This window comes from Eublepharis macularius, chromosome 3, assembly GCF_028583425.1.
Source record: "Eublepharis macularius isolate TG4126 chromosome 3, MPM_Emac_v1.0, whole genome shotgun sequence".
NCBI lineage: Eukaryota > Metazoa > Chordata > Lepidosauria > Squamata > Eublepharidae > Eublepharis > Eublepharis macularius.
Window position 1 is genome coordinate 135800086 of NC_072792.1, and position 25388 is coordinate 135825473.

Here is a 25388-nt window from a genome sequence, read left to right on the forward strand (position 1 = left end):
GATTTATCTAGTGCAGCTTTTGAATAACATCACAAACTTTCTTTCTGAGAGATGCAACTTGAGTCATAGAATATGAAAACTCTTTTTTCTTTTATGATGTGCTATGGGGTTGTATGTAACTACAAGCCTTTATTTCCCAGCTGCATAATTTCCCACAGGAGAAATATTTGCCTCCTGTTCTATTACTAACCAGTTAAAAACAGCACTCCAGAGTTTGCACCACTGAATAACTTTTCATATTATTATAACAGGGCAGGTTTATAAAGATCAACATTTGCACAGAGATTTGTGGTTATTTGTGCCTTAAAAGGCCAAAAAGGGGCTGCTCAGTTCTCAGAAGTCACTCTTCTCTCTTTAAGCCTCCTTTAGCACAGTAATTTATTTTTACACTAATGAGACTAAAGTGGTTTAAGCAAGTACCTGTGCAACTTTAAAACCATTTAAAGGAACCATATATTGTAAGGTAGGGCAGTTTTGCCAATACATTAGTAGAAATCAGATAGGCCATAGGTAAGCCTATGGATAGCAAATAATTGGTGAATGGAAGTGTCAGTCTCTCTCCTATGGGACTTCTTTTTCCTCCATTGCTTACTATTCATTACTGATCTAGCAGCAGGTGGCTACATAGCACAATGCCAACTCTGCCATCTTGCTCTTCCCTCTAGGGATTAGGGGCCATTTAGATTGTGCAAATTTTCCCAGATGCATGTAATTTTAGCACCTGCTCATATCAAGCATTAAATTACCTTCTCCGAGAGCTATTTATAACTATCAAGTCTTGACTGACAGCTATAATATGTTAGATTGCTTTACAGAGTATGGGAGGAATGAGATAAAGGAAGAAAAACTATCACTTGGGAGAGGCTCCCTCACACAATGTGATTTTCATATTGTGGGAGCTACTGTTACATTGAATGCATTCAGTGTGAACTCTGTGCTAAATAACCATTTAACCTGTTGCATGAAGATCCACTGTCATTTCAGCCAATTGAAATTGCTTCCTAAGCAACTGTGGATAAAACTCAACAACTGTCCCCACCTTTTCAGAAATCATGGCGGGGACAAGATAGGCATCAAAGGCCTTGCCAGACAATCCAAACTCACCAAAAAATCCAGCAACATCTTCAAAGTACTGAATGTGAAGCTCCTCCTGCTCTGCCTCGACCGGTGCCAATCAGCCACCCTGACAACTGTGGAGGGGAGAGGTTTCCCCAAGCCTCAGAAGGATTGTGCAGATGGGTGGGTTAGCTGCACCCGAGTCCACTTGTAGCCCCAGTTGCTTCCTCCATCAAGGAGAATGACCTGACTTCCAACTTCCTCCCTGGCCTGGCTCCAGAAAACCCTTTTTATAGGGTACAACTTTGCCTCCCCTCCCAGCCCAGCACTCAATCCCTGGTTGAGGCTTAACAGCCCCTTATGCAGGATGGAGGTCAGGTCACTCTATTGGACTCTGCCACAGAGCTCCTAGATTGGCCCAGTTTGCATCATGGCCTCATAGTTTGGGCAGCAGCCATTTGTGTTCCTATAGTGGGTCTCCCCCAACTGCCTCAGTGAGTTGTTTGAGGAGGATGGAGGGTCAGTGACATGTCCGTGTGGTGTGGGGGCAGTATCCTTGGACACTGAAGTTTTCATTGAGTAAATATTGGGGAAATGTAAGCAGAGCTAGATTTAGGTTCAAGCTAAATAAACTACAGTTTAGGATCTGAAAATTACAAGAGGCATCAATTTTTTTAAAATTACTATTTTTTTAAAGTAATGCTCTAGGTCCTCTTCAACTTGACATAGTTTAGGGCGTCAGCATGACTTAATCTGGTCCTGAATACAAGACTTGGCGGGGCTTGGTCTGGGCTTGGTCTTTCTGAGCATTCTTATCTAAGAATTCTTCCAAACTGCTCAGGAGAAACCTAGGCAAGCTCCTTCATCACTTCCTGGCTCAGCTTTAAAGCACATTTTTCTCAAATTGCTCTCCAAAACTCTACTAACTCTTGAGCACAACAGAAATGTCACATTTTACTTCAGTAGATCTTAGTGGGGAATGCATTGTGGAATTACTGAGCCAAAAATAGACACAAATATTAGATAAGTCTGGTGATTTTCCTTAGTGGTTACACAAATCCAGCATTCTTAGGCATGACAAAAACAGACACACCCAAAAAATCTATGTAGTTTTTTGTGTGTGGATGCTTACTATCAACAGCAACAGGTGTCTACATTTTCTTTGATTCTCTGAAGTTCTCAAGCAGTGGACTGCGGAAAGCAGCTCCCAGCCAGGTTCAGGGCTGGGCAAAGCTGCAGTTCTGACTCATTCCTTCTCCTTCTTTCTCTCTATTGTGGTGATCCAACCCTTTTTGGATGGCTGGGAGCCCTTTTTGGGTGTTCGGGGGGGGCATAGAATTAGACCTGTTGGTCCAATTTGCTTGAAACCTGGACATCTTTAGTGGACAGGAAGCACTAGCCCCCTGCAAATTTGACGCCATATGGTTGAAAAACTTCCACTCCTGCCACCCTGCCAAAATTCCTCCATAGAGAATAATGACAGAGCTGTGATTCTCCTTCCCTTTCTCTGTCCTTAAAAACAACAGACAACAATGAAAGATGACAAATGCAGAGCTTTCAGTGAAAAAGTTAAAAAAATATTGTCAGTCATTCCCTATGAGTAGGAAAATGAAATGAATGCAGACAATATTTTTTAATGCTGGTGGCTGGCAGGTTCTCTCTTGCTATGCTGCTGCTTGACCATCATTTTATAGAGAGAAGCAACCTGCGTCAAAAGGCACCTACTTTGGGGATCTGTAAAACTGACCCTCACACACACCTTTGTTCAATCTGCTTGAAACTTAGGAGGTCTTTAGGACAGAGGGAGGACTGTGTTCTGTACAAAGGCAGCCCTTCCTGGCAGCTGCACAGTGGCTTTAGCTGGAGGGCGAGGTTTGCCTCCTCAGAAGGAGGATGAGGCAGACGGCTCCTCCCGGGTATGCAGGCTTCAAGCTGGGGGCAGAGACAAGTGCGGTAGGAAGTGTCTCCGCCCCTGAGGCTTCAGTTGCTCCATGTGATCGGCTGGAGCAAGAGGCACTTTTGAGCTCCTACACTTTCCCTGATCCTCGGAGGAATGCCCAGGTGAGCGGGACAGTCGTTGTTTTTCCCTGCTCATGGAGCATCTTGCTCGGCCTTCTGCCGCCTTTTTCATCATCTTAGGCAGCAGCATCGGAGCAGCGGAGGCAGGGAGCCACAGAGGCAGCAGAGCGTGGTTGCTCGGCTTCGGGATTTCACCCAGCTCCCTGCTCACCTTCTTCATCTGTGGTGGTGGAAGAGTGCCAGAGGCAGTAGAGCGCAGTTTCCCTGCCCTCCTCAGCTTCAGGCCCCCCTGGGAATGGTTTGTTTGCTGCAGTAGTGCTGAGTGTGTTGCCACAGAAGCTTTGGGGGCACTAGTTGGGCAAAGGGCTTCCTTTTGCTTTCTCACTCCTCCCTTCCCTCTCTTGGCTTGGTCCTAAGGGTTGGGGTGGTAAGCCCACATAGTCCATACAGCCAGCGGGGCAGCAACGTAGGGGCCAGCAGCCCAGGGGGTCAGTAGTAGCTGTGGTCCCAGCTAAGGCGGTCTTGGAATGCGTGGAAGGCCTAGTGGGCCTAGTGGCTTTGGTGCCTTCAGGCATGCGGCCCGCCATTTTGTGAGTGGCCACCATTTTGTGAGTGGAAGCCATTTTAGCTAGGACTTTTTTCAGTGCTGGGGAGCATACACATGTTGGGTAGTAAAGAGCCCATATTAAGGCCCAGTGCTTCTTTATGGTGGTTTAATATCTGATTCTCAGAGTCTATTCCAAGCTTGGCACAATTAAACTACTATATTAAAAATAAATAAATAAATAAATAAAAGTAAAATAAAGAAATTGCAATTAAAGTATTTGATCTATTCGATAGATGGCTTCCAGGAAAGGCAAGGGCCAATCCAAGGGCAAGCAGCCCACCAAGAAGCAGCCTCCTAAGAGGCCCCTACCCGTTCTCTCCTCTTCTGAGGACTAAGATGATGTTAATTTTGGCCTGTACATATTGAAGCGACTTGAAGTTTTAGAAAAGGTCACGGGAGCCTCTACCTTGGTAGGAGGTGGGAAACAGTGGGTTATGCTGGTTAGGGCTGCTTCCAAGTTGGCCTTTTGGAAGGAAATTCTTAAATGTCTTTCTGCCCTTGAGTCTGCAGCAGATTCCACAGAGGTGGTGGCTAGTACTAGTCATGAAGCACGTGAAGCTGGTAAGGATGTTGTGTTTGAAGAAGGGGCTGAAGGACAGTCCAACAGTGGTCAATTCGCTGTGGCTGTTGAACCTAGCATGCTGAATGGTAAGTCTGCCTTGCCACAGCAGGCATACACCTGGCCATGGTGGCCCTGGGGTCAGGCTGCTGCCTTTGGGTCCTCGGGTCCGGCTGCAGCTTCCTAGTCTTATGACACCTCATCTTGGAAGATGCCTGGGCAAATAGGTTGGCCAGGTCATGTTTCGAATGTGTCAGGCTCCCAGGCAGCAGTTGGGAGCCCTCAGCCATTGTGGGGAACGGGCAATAGTCAGGCTCTTGCCATACAAGCAGTGGGGTGGTAATATGGAGCGTATCTACCATGGGACTTTCCGCCCTATGGAGCATACGAACAGGTCCTGTATAGGTAACTTCCCATTGATGATATGGCCCTTGGGGCCCCTTGGGACCATCTTACCCAGGCTACCATGGATAAGATAGTAAAAGGGGAGTATGTCAACATCTTTACCCTTCTCTTCAGGGAGCTGGCGAAGAAGGATAAGGACGATCTAGATGAGTGGGACAAAGAAATAATTAGGAGGTTTGCCCAGAGTTGAAATAAAAATCTGGGAACATGTCATCTATTACTGGCTAAGAATTCATCTTGAGCCAAAGGGTTTAATTCCCTTGTTGTTAGCTTCTGACACTTATCCTACATGGTGTTCAAGGATAGCTGATAAAATTAAACTGATTGGCTTGGACCCGGTAGCCCTGTTTGATATGGGACTCAACAAAGCAAAAGCTTTAATCACCCAAAGACTAATTAATATAGAGTCCCAAAATGATGAGGCAATGCTTCCTCTAAGCTATAAGAGCTTTAAAAAAGGACTGAGTTACACCATATCCTCATATCTTTTGGACATTACAAATGAAAGATGTAGATGGGCCTCCTCTAGAGCACGATTTGATGCATTCCCCTCTGCAGTTTTGTATGGGAGATTCTCCCGCCTGCCTTTGCAGCAGTGTTGTTGTCCCTGTTCAAATAAAGAAAAGATACAATTAATTATCCCACTACTCTATAGATTTAAACCAATAGAGTATTACATGGATTTTAGTCCCGAAACCCTTCGGGTATATCTTTTAGAGGATAGCCAGAGAACTGTATCTTACACAGTTGCAAAATTCTGTGTGATAGCACTCAGAAAGTGGTATAATTTGATGAAGGAAACGTCAATTGCTGGGAAGTGAATTAACGAAGTGAGTTATTACTGTTAGATATATATACATATATATGATTTTATCTTTTATGTATTTACCCATTTTAAGTATTTAAAAACTGTTCTTTTTATCTGTATTTTACTTGGATGGTCTTGTGACCATAATAAACCCTTTGATTGATTGATTGATTGATTGATTGATTGATTGATTGATTGATTGATTGATTGATTGATTGATTGATTGATTGAATTAAGAGGAGGAAGGTGGACCGCAATTGGCACAATTGGCTTCTGGGATTTTTTATTTATGCGGGGGTGTTGGGTAGAGCCCAGCCTTTATGGGCTGTTTCTCTATTTCAGTATCTGAATATAATTTACAGGGGATACACTGACTTCGTTGGTGCTGCATGGCTGCAGTACGATGAAGAGTTCAGGATGCAGGCTGCTCTCAATCCACAACTTCCCTGGGACCAAATTCACCAGCAGGTAATGTCCTACCTGAAAATCAGTAAAAATTTCCACCCAATCCAAAATTATAATAAATTCTTTCTCAGAGCACACCCCTAGATCCTGGTTCACTCTAACATGGGGAAAGAGTGATATACTATTATGACATTTGTAGGCTTGAGTTGATCATTCTTGTCTAGGTATTCATTCAACTCCATATACTACCAGAAAGATTTATAATGCCATGCAACATTCTGCTTGACACAACAATTTTGTGCTTGTCTTTCTCATTTTATATATGATGTGGAACTGTCTCTTCAATAGCTGGAACAATGAAATTTACTATTGGTGATGTGTTGTTTAAAATGTTTCAGCAGAGTAAGTGGTAGCTGTCAACACACCATTCCTGTCAAGTCTTACATTTCTAGAGATGATGTTTCTTTATCCTCACTATCACTATCCTTCATAACTATATATTTTCTGTTAAGGTTAGGAGAAGAAAGCCAACTAGTGACATTTTTTATGATATACTCATTTTCACTGGGATGTCATATCTATTTGGGGTTATTCAAAAAGTATATCACCAGTGAAGCATCTGAGAAGCTAAGTTTCACAGCAAAATTCTACACAGATCTATGCCATAAAAAGATTTCTGTGGCTTGAATGGCTTAATATTTACATTTAGCATTTGGCATAATGTTTTAAAGACTGCCTCTGTCATTGTGATTAAATAAGATACTTTGTAGTTGACTTCCAAATGTTTGCATGTAAGAAGTAGATTTTCAGCCTCTTGATCACTTTGACATTCTTTAAAAAATTATGATTAGCTGAGACATTAAAAAATTGTAGCAAAGCTGCTTAAGACCTTGCATCACAGAAGTTATAAGCTATCATTCTATATCTCTTTGTAGAAATAATGGGGGAAATCTATTTGAATAGCATCTGGCTCTTTATGATATTTGTGATGACATCAGTGAGACAAAGCTACATTGTTTAGAAACATGTTAACGTGTGTGTGTTAACATGTGGGAGTGATAATTACAAAAAATATTTAAAATATGGTAGGGGTAAATTTCAAATTAACATGGAAAAAATAGTAAAAAGATTAAAACAATGGGAGAAAAAACATTTAAGTATATTGGGGAAGATAAGGGCAGTTAAAATGTTTATAATACCCCAGATGTTATATTTATTTCAGGTACTCCCGGAAGAGAGTAAATTTATTCTATATGTATATGTACATGAAGTATAGATTGTACGTGGAGGCAATATAAGGCATACATCAGTACAATAAAAAAATTAAAATAAAAAATAAAAAAATAAAAAAGAGAAACTTTTTGTTCTTTCAGAACGTGTGTTAAATTCATGATTAAAACGTTTCACACTGTTAAACATGTATTCTCAGATTAGCACATACTAATTTGCAACTGATCAGATAAAGCTTGAATTTAAGGAAATTCTTTAAGATCAATCTTCTCTTTCATTCCTAGACTTTGGGTATTTCATTTCTAGACTTTGCAGAAATACATACCGCTCATTATCCAAATTTCAAACTTGGAATGAAAAAGATACGTCTCAAAATCTGAATTCTGAAATTCTGTTCTAAGGTGTCAGAATCAGATATTTAAGATTTCTACTGTGCTAGAAGTTGATCTTTGTGGCATGAATATTAAAAAAAAAATTACTGTCCCATGTCCCCATCTTGTCTGGAAATGGCAGGTAGCATCTGGCATTGAGTAAGGTTGACAGAACTTTACCATCCAGTGGACCGATTGGCTCAGGCTTCAGACTGAATCCTGCATTCATGGTAGGGGAAGATGTGTAAGTGATAAAGTGGTGGGCTTTTCCACCCACCCACCAACATTTGCTTTCCAGCTACACAGCCTGAATTGCAGGATGGGGTGACAGAACTTTGCTGTAGATCAGCAGACTTTCCTTACTATTCTGACTGGGTGTCTTAGAGAAAAGGTGAAAACAAAAGCTTGTTCTTACTCCCAGACTAGTACAGTGATACTGTCAAAGACAAATAGCAGGTTTGGACAGCACCATGCTACTGTGAGCACCAGTAGGCAAGGCAGAGAATGATGCTACAACCAAACATTGCCAAGGTTGGATAAGAAAGAAGCTCCCCTTATCTGGTCAAGAGTGCAGCGGAGCTCATTGGGGCTTGACATCTGCTCCGGACTGCCATTCCTTAGGGTTTGCTTAAATGCAACCAGACCCCAACACTGTTCAATCAAAGCATGGACTAACATGGCTCAAGAATGCAGTGATCACAAAGAGGCAGAAAGCAGCAAGGAGAAAAGTCACATAGCCAAAGTACTTGGAGTGCAGGAGCGTATTTTAAACATTCATATTGCTCACAGCCATCATTTTTCTTCCCTTTTCAGTGAAAATTAGCAAATCAGCCTGGATTAAAAAAATAGTAACAAAAAGACATCCATTTTTTTCTGCCGTATGTAATTTTTTTTTCAAAGGGACTGGCTGGTATCCAAAGACTTGAACAGAACTTGGCTGTTGAAAGATATAGACAAAACCTACTAAATCAAATTAACTTTTCCCCTCTTGTTATTATTAATTTATAAATCCTTCTTATTATGTTCTGCAGACCAGCAGAATATTGTGCCCCAAGAGCCTCTTTCTGGGAATGAAACTATTAAAATAAGCAATCCATAATGAATTTGTTGTAATTGGATTATTTGTTCAAGATCCTGTGGGTCTTTTCAGTGACTTTATCGAGAGCTGGTAAAGCTGATTTTTCTCTACTACATTAAGCACAGTGGTTATTTAAAATTATATGGCTCCTGAAGTAGGTGCTAGCTGTACTTTGTTTTTATAGAGAGAGGACTCTCTGCCCTTTAACATACTGTGTGTTCAGTGTCTTCTGATAATGATGGTTTGCATTCTCTGCGGGACAAAAGAAGTGACAAGGGCAATGACACTGGTACCATCAACTTTTTTCAGAACATCTAGATTCTAACTTCTGTCTGGTTTAGAAACTTCCTTTTTTTAAGAGTACATTTTCATCCTTCACAGTTGCAAGGACAAACCAAGGAAAATACGTAGGAGGTATTAATATTATTTCTCACATACACCCCTTCCAGGAACTCTGTGAGAAATGCATGAGGTTTATTACAACATTTTATCATAACAAGCATCTTGTGACGTAGGCTAGATGGAAAGGGGGTAACTGGCCCAAGATTGCCTAGTGGATAACATAAAGAGTGGGACTCTGGACCCAGATATCTCCTGATCCAAGTCTAGCCTTCTAACAACTACAACAGACTAGCTCTTTCCAAAATTTCTTCACATTGAAATCTTTTAAGGTCCACAGTACACACTAAAGTTGCTGCAGGTTGTTCCCAGAATATGATTTCCTGTGGCATGTAATCCCCAGTGTTTACTGAATGATCAAAGACCAGGATATTGAATCTCCCATATTGTACTCTGAATCTCTATAGAATCATAGAGCTGGAAGGGGCCCTACAGACCATCTAGATCTTGCTGAATTCTATCTCTCTCTTCAAGGATGTTTGCTACTACTCCCAGTTTGGTGTCATCTGCAAATTTAATGAGGAATCCCTTCACACCTCCAACTAGATCATTTACAAAAATATCAAAAAGCACTGGGCCCAAAACCAAGTCCTGTGACACTCCACTGGACACCTCCCTCCAATCAAATATGATGCCCTTGACAGCTACACTTTTGGTGCTATTATCCAGCCAGTTCCCTATCCAGCTAACCATCCTAGATTCCAGTCCAGTCCCCAGTCCTCCAGTTTATCCATCAGAACATCACAAAGAACCTTGTTAAAAGCTTTATTGAAATCCAGATAAACTACATTGATTGCATTCCCACAATCTATCGATCATAGAAGGAGATGAGATTGGTCTGGCAGGACCTGTTGGGGACAAATCCATGCGGACTTCCCCATATCTGTCAGACAGGGGTTAACCTATCTGTCACAGAAGGTAGGGAAGTTACATTGTTGCAGTTTAGTTTTCTAGTGTTGACAGGCTGTCAAAGCCAACGGTTCCATTCTGTAGGAAAAGGGGAGGGGCAAGGAGTATATAGTCAGCATTGTTACAGTTAAACAGTCATTCTCGGTAATTGCCTTATGTTAGTTGGTTGTACTGATCTTCCTGAATAAAATTGTTTACCGAACCTGTCTGTGCCTGGTCTGATCAGGGCGGATATTTTAAGAAGATCCATTGAACAGAAACTGACAATATCACCATGTTGTCCATCAAATGCTTGCAGATTGATGCCTTTAATATTTGTTCCGGTATCTTCCCTGGGACAGAGGTCAGGCTAACTGTCCTGTAGTTCTCAGTATTGTCAATCAGCAACTCCAAGACCATGCTTCTTTTGGTGGGCCTGTTATCTCCTTTCCACATCAGCAATCATTAGGAGTTATGCCATGAAGGGAAGAAAAGACTTGCAACTTTCCCTGCTGGCCATTATAGTAGTGATTTAGCATGTAGGCCCAATCCAGGCTGTACTTGAGACCAGTGACCCAGGCAATTGCCTGAGATTCCAGGCTTGGGAGGAGAAACAAGCTCTGGACTCAGAGTTTGTTTTTTTAGGCTATATTTATAAGTTAAGCCAATGATGGGGTTGATGAAGGTGTTCCTAGCCTAGGATGTCATTTGAATTGGATCTGTTATTTGAATTGGATCATGTTATATGAGTCCTACTGAGAAGGAAAACTGCATGGGTACCTTCTCTGTGCAGTTCCTATTAGGATATTCAATTGGGACTTTCCTAATTGTAATCCAATCTGGAAAGTCTCCCATTTGTGAATGTGCCAAATCCAAAACAACCTGTTCCTGATGTTCAGACAGAACATCAGAATCATTCTGATCTGATATTTATTCTAGAACGTTGCTGTCCGGTTTTGATTTGTTGGACAGTGGGAGCTGAGAGGGAAGAGAATGGCTCAGCACCAGCAAATATGTGTGTGAGAAGAACACTACTAAAACAAAATATTTTCTGCTGAACAGAATCATCCGCATTGGCCTTTTGTACTTTGGCAGACCACATCTGGTAGTCTGAGGTAATCCATTGTTGAGAGCTAAGCACAGATTATTATAGAAAAATTATTGTAGAAAAACATTTCATTTCTATCTGCTGCTGGCATACAAGCAAGACAGGTTAAGTGAACAGAGGTACAGAAGCTGTGGCTTATACCCCCATAATAAGTAGGAAGTACTAGTCAGCCCACATCAGAGCTTTTTTTGTGTGATGGTACTCATTGGTACGGAATACCAGCATCCTGAGGGAGGGACTCTCCCAAATCCTGATCCTCATGTGGACCCTCAAGAACAGCATAATGGGGATCTGCAGAGGGAGGGAGGAATTAATGGATGGCGCAACCTTATATAAGAGTACTGGCATCTTTTTAAAACAAAAACACAAAAGCAGTGACTCAAATTATGTTGTGGTCAAAAGGAAATGTTTTGCTCGTATTAACTGGCAGATCTGTGGCAAGAGGGCATCTAACATGTTACTCTTTCCAGAGCCAGGGTCAGCACACAGTGAGGTGGGGCAGCTGCCAGGGCTCATGGCTTCAGGTGGAGACAATGGCTGTTGACTCCCTACTCACGCATCTCCTCTGATGCCTGCACTCACACCCTTCCATTGCCTGTTTGTGAGTGTTTTGTCACCTCTGCTGCAAGCTGCATATGCTGCCTAGTGCTGCCGAAGAAGGGCATGTGTGTGGTGCACAAAGCAGTAGCATTCCTGGTGGCCATAGCAGTAGCACTCGTAGCTGTACCCACCATCCAGCACCATCAGGAAAGGGCATGCAGGCAATGTGGGCATCTGTGACTTCAGGCAGTGGGAGAGCTTGCAAGTGGGCAAAGGAAGGATGCACAGGTAGGTGGGGGCATGTAGGTGGGAGGGCAAGAAGTGTTACTTGAATTGATCTCCTTACAAATAATAGAATTGTGGGGGGGGGATTAGCAGCTAGGAAGATGGCTATGCGAGAGGGGTAACACTGGGATCTTTCACCAATTTTTACGGAGTCCCTTCCCCAAGATAACAGATGAGGCTGATGCTATTAAGTTCAAAGAGTAGTATTTTATGAAAAGAGAAAAATGCCCCCCCACACAGGAGTAAATAACAAAATGGTGGCACACACACAGAGTCCTAGGAAGCTAGCCAGAAGGTGGAATAGAGGGAGGGGAAGTATATCTACCTATCCTGGAAAGTAGAACAATCCACAGAGAAAGAGTAGCTTTAAACGTCCAGCGTTCTCAGCCAGGAGAGCAAGAGGCTTAGGGTAACTTCAAGGAAGCAGCACTTCAGATCCAATAAGCATGCACAGTTTTAATGGGGCAAGGGTCCCTATTCTTATAGAACAATGAAAACAAGAGAAGTACCCTTAGTAACAGCAAGTAGAATACATAGTGGAAACCCACAGCTAAGGGATTTAAAGAAATACGTACTGTATATAAAGAAATCCTTTCTGTTTCAGAAAGGATTTCTTTATATACAGTATGTGTTTCTTTAAATCCCTTAGCTGTGGGTTTCCGCTATGTATTCTGGTCCCTATTCTTATAGGGAAAAACATGCCCTGAGGTGGAAGACCCCTCCCAACCGTTGGAACAAAGACCCCAATGGTCAGTTCCAGGGAGTAACAAAGGTTTGATTACCTCGATTGGTTTCTGCCGGGGTGGGACAAAAGGGTAAGGTATGCTCTCCTGTTGAATTATAAAGGAATGTTTGCAAATTGATGTCCTCGGGGCTGAGTTGATGAATTTTCCCAGGAATGAATTACAAAAACTTATGGGTGCTAATTGATTTCTCCTCAATCTTGGGCTGGGGATCTCATCACCGAAGGGGGGAAAGGAATGTGCTAAGTGGGATGACACTGAGAGACCTTTCTTGCTTTGGCTCCACCCAGAGCTGAGAGGAAAGTAAAGTAATCACCTCTGGTCACTCTGCATTTACATTTAGCATTCCATTCATGCCTGGATCTCCCGGGCGGGACTCAGCAACTGCTAGCTGGAATTCCCCTGTTTGCAAACCAAACCGCATTTAATCCAGGGGCCTTGTGATTCTTATATCACAGGTAGCTATTAAATAGCTATTAAGCATGGTGGAGGCTGGGCCAATTGCTTACAGAAGGGAAGCATAGTAGTGGACATGGAGGTTTGTGAAAGCTCTCTGCCAATGGCCCCCAAAATCTGGAACTGGTCCTGACTCTGATGCTTAAAGCTTGTTTTCCTGATCAGGCTCTGATACAGAATTAAGTTGAGCTAAGAGAAAAGTGCTGAGAAAAAATAGAACTCAGCTGTGGTGAGACAAGGGAAAGGGTAAAGTTTAGCTTGCATTGCCCACACACTCTATTTACCACTACCAGAAAGGGAGGGGAAAGTTTTCTTCTTAGTGCCTCTTCTGATTGCTTAACAGGGTAAAAAAAATTGCCTATGCAATAGGGACAGTTTCTGATATCTGCTTGAAATTTGTGAGAGAAGAGAGTAATTCCCATGTCAGTTGGGAGAAGGGTTGCAATTACAAAGCCATTTGCCACTGAGACCAATGGCAACTACAATCTGATTTCCTAGTATTTATATTCAATATTTTAAAAAATCTGATTCATGTTTTGATATATGTTTTTCCTCTAAATGCAACTGTTTTTACATTCCACCCTCTCATGTGATTTGACAGCAATTATGCATTGTTGTTTGAATGCCCCAAAGCCTATCATGAAATACAGAAGTACAATTTAAAGAACTGTTGCAAAACAGTTATCCAAACTGTACATGTACATTCTCATACTGTTACCCATCTCTGTCCCCCTCTTTTTATCTTAGTAATATGTTTTTTAAAATGATTTTTTTTTAAGTGGAGAGAGTTGAGCAATGCGGCTCTTCTCTGTTGTCTAGCTATGCCAATTTTGCCTGGCTTACTCAGTGTTCATTGAAGTTTGATAACAAATGCTTTAAGTTGGTCATCTCAGTGGTCATCCAGATTACAAATACTTCCTATGACTGCGTCGATCCCTTATCCATTTGCCCAATATATCCAACAGGGGAAAAGTCCTTAACTTGAAAAATGGGGTTGTTTCCTTGGTCATGTTGGTCTGGCTGGATGAGGGAGTTGGAAAACTACATGACTTGTCTCTAAACATTGCTTGTCTCCATTTTTCCTCCCTGTGATAGCCCAAAGCTAGGCATGATTGATTGTATTAACTGAGTTGATACGTTCTCGCACTGCTGCCTGGAAACTGCAGTTTTGTCATAGCACTCACTGGTACTGAGTACCGGCACCTTTGGAAGGGGGGCTCTCCCAAGTGCTAGCATATATGACAACTGTCAACTGATCAGGCACAAAAGCAGCACATACATATTTGTTCTCCATGTAGGAATCATTAGGTAAGCAGAGGGAAGCTGCTTTGTTTCAGCCCCAGTTCCATCCCCTCCAATCTGCGATATGTGGATTGTAACATTAACTTATTTTTCATGATTATTGTCAATATGACTAAGAAAATACACATAAACTGCTTTAATGCTCTAAGTATAATACAAATGCTAAGTATTACTGTTCAGTCATAGAAAAAATTGGGCTAACCAAACAATTAGGAACAAAGACAATAAAATCCTGTTTCAAGATCCTTCCATTACTGGAGCAATAAATGCAAATGAAGGGGAAAATGCACGTAGACTGAGATTAAACACTCAGTTTCTAAAACAATGGATAAACAATAATGTCAGTGGATATAATGAAAAATGTAAAAATCCAAATAGAAAAAAAGCACAACAAGGACTGGAATAATTATTTCTTTTGTGAAAGGGAGGAAAGATAGACTTAGGGCCAAGCTACACATGACGAATGACACTTGAACGGCAAGTGTATTTCTCCCTGTTCACTTGCCCTCCACTCAATCCACTTGCCATTCAAGTGTCATTCGTCATGTGTAGCTTGGCCCTCAAAAAACCAAAAATAATGGCCTGCAGTCCAAGACTTGGCAGATCATTTATTTATTTATTTTATTTATACCCCACCCTCCCCACAAATGGGCTCAAGGCAGCTTCATAAAACATGGTGAATTAATCACAAAACCATAAAATCAATAATAATCTTTTAAAAGTCATTAAAATAGTCCAGGCACAGGTACTTAAATAAATATTTGGGAGTTCGTATATGGGTATAGTAGATGGCCAAGGGCAGCCCCAGAAAAAGTGGTGGTCTTAGAGCGGAACTACAAGTGACAAAAGGCACAGGTTGGACACTTGTCAGCTTCCCTCAAGTTTTGATGGGAAATGTAGGCATCCTAGTCTTGCAGCTTGGCTCTCTGACTGCTGTCCAATGGACTTTTTAACTGTCACTTGTCCAACATTCCGCCAAGCTGCCTACATTTCCCATCAAAACTTGAGGGAAGCTGACAAGTGTCCAATTTGTGCCTTTTGTCACTTGTGGTTCCGCTCTTAGATGGATCAAGGGGGACACCCGCTGGCACTCAGCCAAAGGCCTGGTAGAACATCTCCATTTTACAGGCCCTGCGGAACTGTAACAGGTCCCGCAGGGCCTGGATCTCCAGCAGGAGAGTGTTCCACCAGGCTGGGGCCAGGGCAGAAAAAGCCCCGGCCCTGGTTGAGGCCAGATGGATGTCCTTTGGGCTGGGGACTACCAGGAGTTGCTTGTCTGCAGAATGCAATGTCCTGCAGGGGATGTAATGGTAATATGTAAAATTCAACGTCCCAATCACTTAGTCTCATTAACCTTGGTTCTGGGGTACGTTGCAGGCCCAAATAGTCATAAATCCTTTGTCTGTTTACTCCCTTTTTTAAAAAAATGATAAGAACCTCTTCTGTCCCCAGGCCCTATAGAAAAGTTTTTCACAGGCTCCTTTCCTCCTGTTTTCAGTCTACTGCCTGCTTTGCCCCATTTTTTTTTTTTGCTGCTCTGATACAGGATGATTTCCCCATTCCGTTTCTATATTGTTGAGGAGTGAACAAGTTTCTGTTTCAAAGGACATTTCATGCTGGCTTGATGGATGTATTTCTAGTCTTTTCATCTCTTCTTCCCAATAGCACGTCCAACAGGATATCTTTCCTTTAGACCCTGTGATAATTTTCTCTCATCCCTCTTTTCCACAATTTCCTGAATCTTTTGATAAAAGTCTCCTTATTCCTTAACTTTCCTGTCTGTGTCATGTTTCCAGCACCACATTTTCCTATCCTATCCAATACCCCTATCCTGTCTCCATTGTCATTCCCCTCTGGTATGGAGGTGTGAGCCTTTTCATCTCACCTATTTTTGATGTGGGTTCTCCTAAATTATTTGTATCTTTTATGCCATTTTTGCCAGTTTTACAACAGTCTTACATTATACACAGTTGGCACAAATGTAACACAAAAATTGTATGAATAAGACAATTTGGTCAAAGGAAACAGAAAATGGCACAAAAGTAACATCTTAGAAGCTAAGTAGGGTTGGCACTACTTACTTTGACATGAGGATTTGAGTCCAGTGGCACCTTAGAGATCAACAAGATTTTCAGAGTGTAGGAGTTTATGAGTCAGAGCTCCCTTCTTCAGATACCTGAAGAAAAGAGCTTTGACTTTTGAAAGCTTGCACTCTGGAAATCTTGTTGATCTCTAAGGTACCACTGACTGGACTCAAATATTCCCATCCAAGCTGTTCTACTGCAGACCAACATGGCTACCCACCTGAAACTATTATTGGATAGGAGACTACCAAGGAAGACTAGAGTCACTATGCAGAGGCAGACAATGGCAAACCACCTCTTTTAGTCTCTTGCCTTGAAAACCCAGCAGGGATAGTTATAAGTCAGCTATGATTTGATGGCACTGTATTGTACACACAACAAATTGGTAGATTCATACTATAGAAGGAAGCCAAAATACAGATGCAAACACTTGAGCAGGTGTTTATGAGATGTCACTTGAGCAGGTGTTTATTCTATTATAGACATCTTTGATACATCTTTATTATACTTTTTGTATGATCACAGGTACAGAATTCATTCATTCATTCATGTCATTTATAGTCTGCCTTTCTCACTGAGACTCAAGGCGGATTACATAGCATCAGATTAATACAATCAGTATTGAGGACATTTCCATACAGTATCAAGGACATTTCCATACAGTGTCAAGGACATTTCCACAAACAGTGTCATAGGATTTTACAAAGACATAGCATTAGCAAGGATCCAATACAAAGTTGAAGAATTGCTAAAACAGAACATAATCAATTCTAGGACTGACATTAGATAACATGAAGCAAAGGTAGTACAGAAATACATATTCAAGTAACAGAATATGCAAGGCCACACAGTGGTGAAGTCTATGGTCCCTAATTCATTTTTTTCTAATTTTTTTTATTAATGCATCACATATTATTACATTTCAATACAGTCACAGTTCTCCTATGATACATCTTTTAGCCCTTTTGTAACCCTCCCCCCCCGCAAGGTGGCCATCCTATAACTACAAATTAAATTTTTAGCCACGAGCACATTTTTTCCAATTTTCCAAATATAGTTGTATTGGCTTCTCCATTATATACCCATTGAAAATATACAGACCATTTCTCTTTTATCTCCTCCATTTTTCCATCCCATGCCTTATCTTTTTTTAAACATTCCAACATATCCGATTGAATATATTCATACAAGTAATCATTCCATCTTTCTAAGGTCCATTTTAACTTCTCCTTCCAACCGTATGCAATCACTGCATGAGCAGCTAGTATCATTGCTTTGAAAATATCCTGGTTTTGTTTCTCAATTCTAGTGTTTCCCAATACACCCATGAATAATAGATCTACATCTATATTGAGGTTGACCTTACATACCAATGCTATTTTTCCCCGTACCTTGTCCCAAAAATCTATGACCTTTGGACACTCCCACCATAAGTGGGAGTACCACCCCCTCCCTACAATACTTCCCTCCTATCTGAGTAAAAACCCTTTTTGAATAATAAGGTTTTACATCATTTGCAGAAAGCCAGGAGAGTGGGGGCTCTCCTGAAATCCTCAGGCAGCCCATTCCATAGGGTAGGGGCCACAACAGAGAAATCCTGTGTGCAGACTGCTGTTCATTTCGCCCACGTGCAGGCTGGCACCTGCAAGAGACCATGTTCAGATGAGCGAAGCTGCTGTGGAGGGACATAAGGAGTGAGGCAATCTCGTAGGTATGCTGGGCCAAGGCTGTGAAGAGCTTTGTATGTAATAACCAATACCTTGAACTGAGCACGGTAACTGATAGGTAGCCAATAGAGTGTCTGTATGATGGGAGTTATGTTCATGCTCCTGCTGCTAACAGTCGAGCCACAGCATTTTGCACCAATTGGAGCCTCCTAGTTAACTTAGATGCATTACAATAGTTAAGTTTTGATGTTACCATAGCATGGATCCAGGTGGACAGGTCGGCTGTGTCGAGGTAAGAAGCCATCTTCCAGGCCTGAGTGAGATTGTAGTAAGCATTTTTTACAGCTGCCTTAATTTGTTTTTCTAGTATTAGTGCTGGATCCAGTATAACCCCTAGGTTCTTAACCAAGTCTGCAAGGATCAGATGAACTCCATCAAAAGTGGGGAGTACAATGTCTGTCAAGATTTCAAGAAAATACACATGCAAAGGACAGGTTTTACCTCACTAACAGTGATCATGATTCTTATCATGAGCTATTACTCTATCCCCCTAAAAAGAATTCAAATATGTATTTTCACCGTTTCAAATGGACTGAAACAAAAGTGCAGTGCAGTTTGGACTTCAACATGTTGACCAAGCCTGTTGTATCTAATTAACATAAGTACTGACATAAACTCAGGCGCACAAATGAAAGAGGGTCCTTGTATAAGGTTAACAAAGCACAGTAGTTTGCCTGCCTTCGTATAATTATGAGGGAAAGGGAAACAGCTGTGTGCCTTACCTGTGTTAGTCTGGGGAAATGAATCGATTAGATCCTTATAATGGATTCTTTAATGGTAAAAATTTGGCCACATGGCATTATCACCTCAGTTATACAAGAGAAAACTAAAAATAAAGTCATTAACCAAGTAAACCTAAAGCCATTTTAATTTGCTTTATTCCAAGCATTTGTCAAATCACACCTTTCTTGAAGCAGAGCAGTATCCATAAGTAATCTCTAGATCCATAATGTCTGAGGAGCATTTGTCCATGGCTGTTCATTGCAATGTGATCTACTTTGTATACCATTACAATCCCTCTGTCTTGTTCTCAAGCAGAATTCCAGCTATGATATTTCATTTACATTGCCGTTTACACACATCTCCACTAAATTAATTTCCTCATTATATCCATATGTCTCATCCATATGAACCCTACAAGTAGAATATATTGTATGACCATAACCATGATGAAGATCATTGGAAACACATGAGTTCCACTGGACCTCAGTGGAACCATATCAGCTTAAATTCTAGTAAACTGTGATTTAACACAATTGTGAGTTGAGCTCTCTTTGTGTATATTTTGGTACCAGAACAAGGCATCATTGATCATCATCCATCAGTTCCACTACTATGATGTAAACAGTGATTGCTCCACAATGGTTCAGGCAAACAAAAAATTAAAGAGGTGAAATTTCTTGTATCATCTATAGATTAAAAACCAGGAATTTCTTTCCAGCAGTGCTTGACTAAGCACACTAAATGATGTAAGCATCACAAATGCCGTGTATTTTTAAGTAAACATTTCTTTAGATATTGTGCACCACAGATGCTTATTTTTTATTATTCTCTTCCAACTAACCCAAGTAAACAATGTCCCCCTTTATTATTGTTTAATCCTTCCCTGCCATTTCCTTGCTGCTACCCTTTCCTGTTGTATCCCTTCAATTATTTTTTGCACAATGGATTAAACATCACCACAATAAAATGGTCATCCAAGTAGGAGTGTGCACTTTAAAAAATGCTTTAATTTCAGACTGGGATTTTTTAAAAAGTAATGACTTTCAAGATGCCAAAATTTCAGGAGCTTTGATACCATTTTTGTAATGGGGGGGGGTGCTGTTCCCAGCTGCTTAGTGATGTATGCCCTTTACATTTTAAAGGGCTATTATTTTCTATGGGGGTATAGGGCCTTCAGCTTTGGGTATGTTTTTCCATTGGAAAGAATGGTCCTTTAAAATGCATAGGGCAGATCGATGCACCACCAAAAAGCTGTTTGCAGGGAATACTTCCTCTTTTTCCTTCCTTGCTTCTGTGCCGACCAAAATCCAAAACACTCCCAAAATTCTGAGGTATAAATAATAATTTTTCCTGGAATTTTGGGAGTGTTTGGGGTCATTATAGTTATCCTTGAGCTGACCTCAGTACAGCTAATTTGGGGGTTAATTTCAGTTGAGGCTTATTCAAATGCACACCCCTGTACTCAAGTGCTGGTGAGCAACAAAACAACTGGTCGACACATGACTTAGCCCAGTTCATACATCATACTGGATTCTGAGAGCAGATAATGGTGCTGAACGGCATACCCCTTCCACCATGCTCCAGTGTAAACAACAACCCTCTTCAGTCACTACATTGAAACCAAACTCATACTATTTCTCCCTCAAAAGATGGCACAGAAATACCATGTGAAGTTGCTGTATTCGTGCATTTCCATATTTGTATACATCCTGACTTTCGGTATTCATTTTGGATATGCCCACCACGCTACAGATTTGTCAGAATATAGAGAGGTTAAGCAAGGACTTGCAGCACATGGAAAGGAAAACTATATTCAGCTTAGGTTAACAGCATACAAAACAGCGTGTCATTTAATTAACCTTAAAGATTCATTTGAAAATGTCACCATTATAAATTTGTACTTGAAGGTCACAAATTCTAATCCTTGTGCTTGGTGTTTAGCTGTTGTTGATGCATGTGTTTAATTCTAAAATCAAGAGGTTACAACTTTGGCTGGGGTCCACAGACTACAGCAGGACTACAAATCACATTAGAAAAGGTATTGTTTTGCATAGAAAGGAAAAGAAATCAATGTTTCTTATCATTTGTATCCTTTAAGTGGATAATACTGAATGCTTGAGTGGATAATACTTTTGGCATCATATATTATGTATATCAACTATAAATTGCCAGATAACAAAAGACTGAGTAGCATCTGGGATTCCATTTTCAGAAACACCCACTCCCCCCTCTTATTGCAATCCCAAAAGCTATAGACACTAATCACCACTACACCATGCCATGCCCTGACTGATTCTGTACTCCCCCTTTTCTACATGATTCGAGTTGATGACTGTCGGTCTGCCCTAATGCACAGTAATAAAATGTTATTGCATACATTCCTGTTGTTTAGTTTCCAGATGATATTACAAAGGGTATTGTTTACTTTCTAGAGAAGAACATTTGCAAAAACTTTCAAATGTTATCTATGGAGGTTGCTAATTTTCCAACCTGTGACATTTAACACACTCGGTTTACGTGCTATATTTTCTTTTTATAAACCAAGACTGCAAATGGCAACAACTTGACCTTGTATCCTCTATAAAATCTACAAATATGTTGTACTTAATATCACATTCCTGAACTGCTCTTAAAGCATATTTTTCACTCTCCTTGTTCTAGAATGCAATGCATATTTGCACCTTGCTGCTGTGTAATGACATTAGATAATCCAATCACTCCAGGATCTCTTTTGTTTCCCTTTACAGTTTGTGCTGCCTCTTTGTGAATGTAGAAGTTATCTACAATAATCTAGTATGTGTTTAATTCTCACAAATACAAGTGATCAGCCTTTAGAAGAGGCAAAAAATGTTAGCTGTGGTTTTCTAATCAGGAATGTATTTCACTAGACAAAGGGCAAACTTGACAACTATTTCTTAGATTAGAGAGACATTCAGTGAGAACTTTCTGTGGAGAACACAAATAAATGTGAAATACAGAAACCTTGCCCTTTCTTCATAATAATATCTAATTATTACCTCTTTTTTAAGATCTATGCTGAATTCATATGCTACCTTTATCACAAGATCTTATACCATATCAACCTTGGAAAATCATTCTATAATTATGTCTGTGCTCTGACCTGGATTGCCCAGGTGAGCCTAATCTCATCAGATCTCAGAAGCAAGGCAGGGTCAGCCATGGTTAGTAATTGGATGGGAGACCTTCAATGAAGACCAGAGCTGCAGAAGCAGGCAATGCTGCCAGCCTTGCCAATGGCATAGCCATTTAGGCAGGTGGCAGTCCTTTGCCTCACTGGCAGGATTGAGGCAGAGTGCTAGCCCTACATACGGGGCTCAGCCTTGGAGGTGGAGTCTCGCAGCATTTGCTGGCTCCTCCGTCCCCGTGGCTTCAGTCTTGCCTCGTGCTCGGCCCACCCACCTCACCCTATTTCAGTGCGGGACTAGCCGGTCGCCATTGTTGGGGCCAGGCAGGAATTTTTTTCTCTCACAGTCCCTGATTGGCCCTAGGGCTGGAGTTTTTTCACCTACCTCGCACTGTAAGAGTGGGGGGTTAATTGGCTTGGTGGGTCTGAGTTAATGCCACGGGGGGCAGGATGTTAGTTAGGGAGGAATCTGTAGCGGGCCGGTGAGCACCCTTGGCACCTCCCCATTGGTGGGGAATTGGGGTCTGCCAGGAGCGGCTGGCTGCCGTATGGCCCAGTTGCGTGGTTAGACACCCTGGGTGGGGAACCTCTGGACAAGCCAGTCTCCCCCCACTGCCATACAGCCAGGTGGGGGAGCTTTACAGGGGTGAACCACTTCGCCTGGCCAGGCTGGGTCCCAGCCATTGGATGGATGGCTTGCACCCGGGGCAGCGGGTGTCTCGCCCAGACAGGTCAGGGCGGGGTATAGAGTGACCCCAGGGCCTGACCTGTACCGCTAGTTAGGCCCTTGCCATAGTTGATGTTTTCTTGTTGTTAATTTAAATAAAGCGGCCCATTTTAGAACCCAAAATACTGTGTCTGTCTCTCATTCCGACTAGTGGGGCAATGGCAAACCACCTCTGTTAGTCTCTTGCCATGAAAACCCCACCAGGGAGGTCACCATAAGTCAGCTATGACTTGAGGGCACTCTCCACCAACATTATGTCTGCATTGTATTTGCCTTCACTTAGGTAATATATAGTGGATTTGTTTAGAGTAGTTTAATCCTTCCAATACTCTTTTATTAGAAAACCACATAGTTCCATTCATATGCTTCCAGTTAACTTACAAGGGAGACCTATGTACAGTGCATTACAGTAGTCAAATCTCAATGTTACAATGGCATGGATCCAGGTGGACAGATCAGCCATATTTTGCATCATTTATGGAAGGCCAGGAGAGTGGGAGCTTTCCTAATTTCCTCAGGTAGACCATTCCATAAAGTGAGGGCCACCACCGAGAATACCTGTGTATGGGCAGTCGCTGATTTTGCCCATGTGAAGGTTGGCAACTGCAGAAGGCCATGTTTGGATGAGCAGAGTTGCCATGGTGGAATATAGGGAGAGAAGCGGTCATGTAGATATGATGGACCAAGACCATGAAAAGCTTTGTAAGTGATAGCCAATATCTTGAAGTAGGCTTGGTAACTGATAGGAATCCAATGGAGTGACTATAAAATGGAAGTAATATTCATGATCCTCCTAGATCCCTATAGTAGCCAAGCCACAGTGTTCTGCACCAACTGGAGTCTCCAAGTTAACTGAAAGGAGACACCAATGTATAGTGCATTGCAGTAGCCGAGTCTTCATACTACCACGGCATGGATCCAGGTGGCCAGATCGGCCATGTCATGGTAAGGGCCATCTTCCAGGCTAGGCTGAGTTTCTGGAAAGCCTTTTTTTGCAGCTGCCTTGCTTTTCTAGCAGTAGTGCTGGATCTAATAACCCCTAGGCTCTTAACAGAAGCTGCAAGGTTCAGACAAACTCCATCAAAAGTGGAGAGTACAATGTCCTTCAAGATTTCTGCCTTCTCAACCAGCATACTTTCCATCTTGTTTAGGTTTTGTTTCAATTTGTTTTCTTCCAGCCATTTGACAGCAACTGTAGTGATTTGGATAGTGAGATATAGTTTGTGTCACCTGCATATTGATGGCATCCAATTTCATACCTACAAATGAGTTCTGAAGACTTTTTTACATAGAAGTTGAATAACATGGAGGATAAGATTGTGCCCTGTGGAATCCCACAGGATAATTCTCACTCTGGAGATGGCTGGTCTCCAACAGAAATCCTTTGAGTTTCAACCTACCATTGTAATAATAGGTGCAGAATGCTGCAGCTCAGTTATTATTGGGAGCTAGTAGAAGCATGAATATTACTCACATTCTGCAGTGTCTCCATTGGCTACCTATCAGTGGCTACCAGGCTCAATTCAAGATATCACATATAAAGCTCGTCATGGCCATAGTCCATTATATTTATGGGACTGCCTGTTATGACCTGTACTTTCTTTAGGGTGGATTTTGCTTTAAATCTCCCCCTTACACCCTCTGGATAGTTTGCTGCCACCAGGAATATATTATTCCAAAATGTTTTATTTAAATTTTCCCTTTTGTAACGTGTTTGAGCGTCAGGCTCCTTCGTGATTCTATGTGGCCCTGAGGATAGGAATGGGAGATAACAATGACTGCTACTCTGGGATATAACAAAACAAAATAAAAGTTTATTTTTTAAGAAGCGTATTGGTTACATAAAAGTAGTTCTTAGTTCTTCTAGTTGCTTCATCCAGACTCATTCACACAGATCTCTTGTAAGGCTTCACACACAGTTAGCCTCTTTCTCTAGGCTCTATATTTCTCTTACAGAGAACTCCTCAGACAGCACACAGCTAGCCTGTTTTCTTTTCACTCTCAATCCTTTCTCTCTCAGGTGCACACACAGTTTGCCTGCTTCAAATAGAATGAATATATAGTCTCACAGACACACTCAGTTCAGGCTTCCACTCAGGTTGCCTTTCCTTCACAAATACATGAACACCCTCAGGCTGCACACAGCTCGCCTCTCTTGCCCTAACTGAATCTTTTTCTCTCCCTCAGTAACTGAAAACTGCCTTCACTCCACCCACTCTCTGTCATCAACCAATCATATCACTCACTCATCTCTCTCTTTCACCCCCACTCTTCACCTATCTCACCAAACATTTAAAGACACATGCACCCATTTCTTGAAATCATTACAAATCCCCCCCCCTTCTCCTTAAGCGGAACACATCTCTTTTCCAGAAGAGTTATGTGCAGCTTTCTCCGGCTTAGGGAATGTTTTATTGCCACACGAGTCAGAAAAGAGATGGACACCAAGTTGGATCTAAGGGCCACTTTATTAACTTTATACAGACAAAACAAGCCAAACAGTGGCAAGGACCTAAAGCGGTACAGGTCAAGCCACGGTGTCCCACACTGGACCACTGCCTTGACCTGTCTGGGTGAGCCCCGAAGCCCCAGGTGGGACCCATCCAGTGGATGGGGCGGACCCAGCCGGCCAGGCAAATTTGGTCACCCCCCCCTTTAAGCTCCTGACACCTCAGCCGTATAGCAGTGAGGGAAAGGACTCGCAGGCTTGGGTTCCCGAAGGC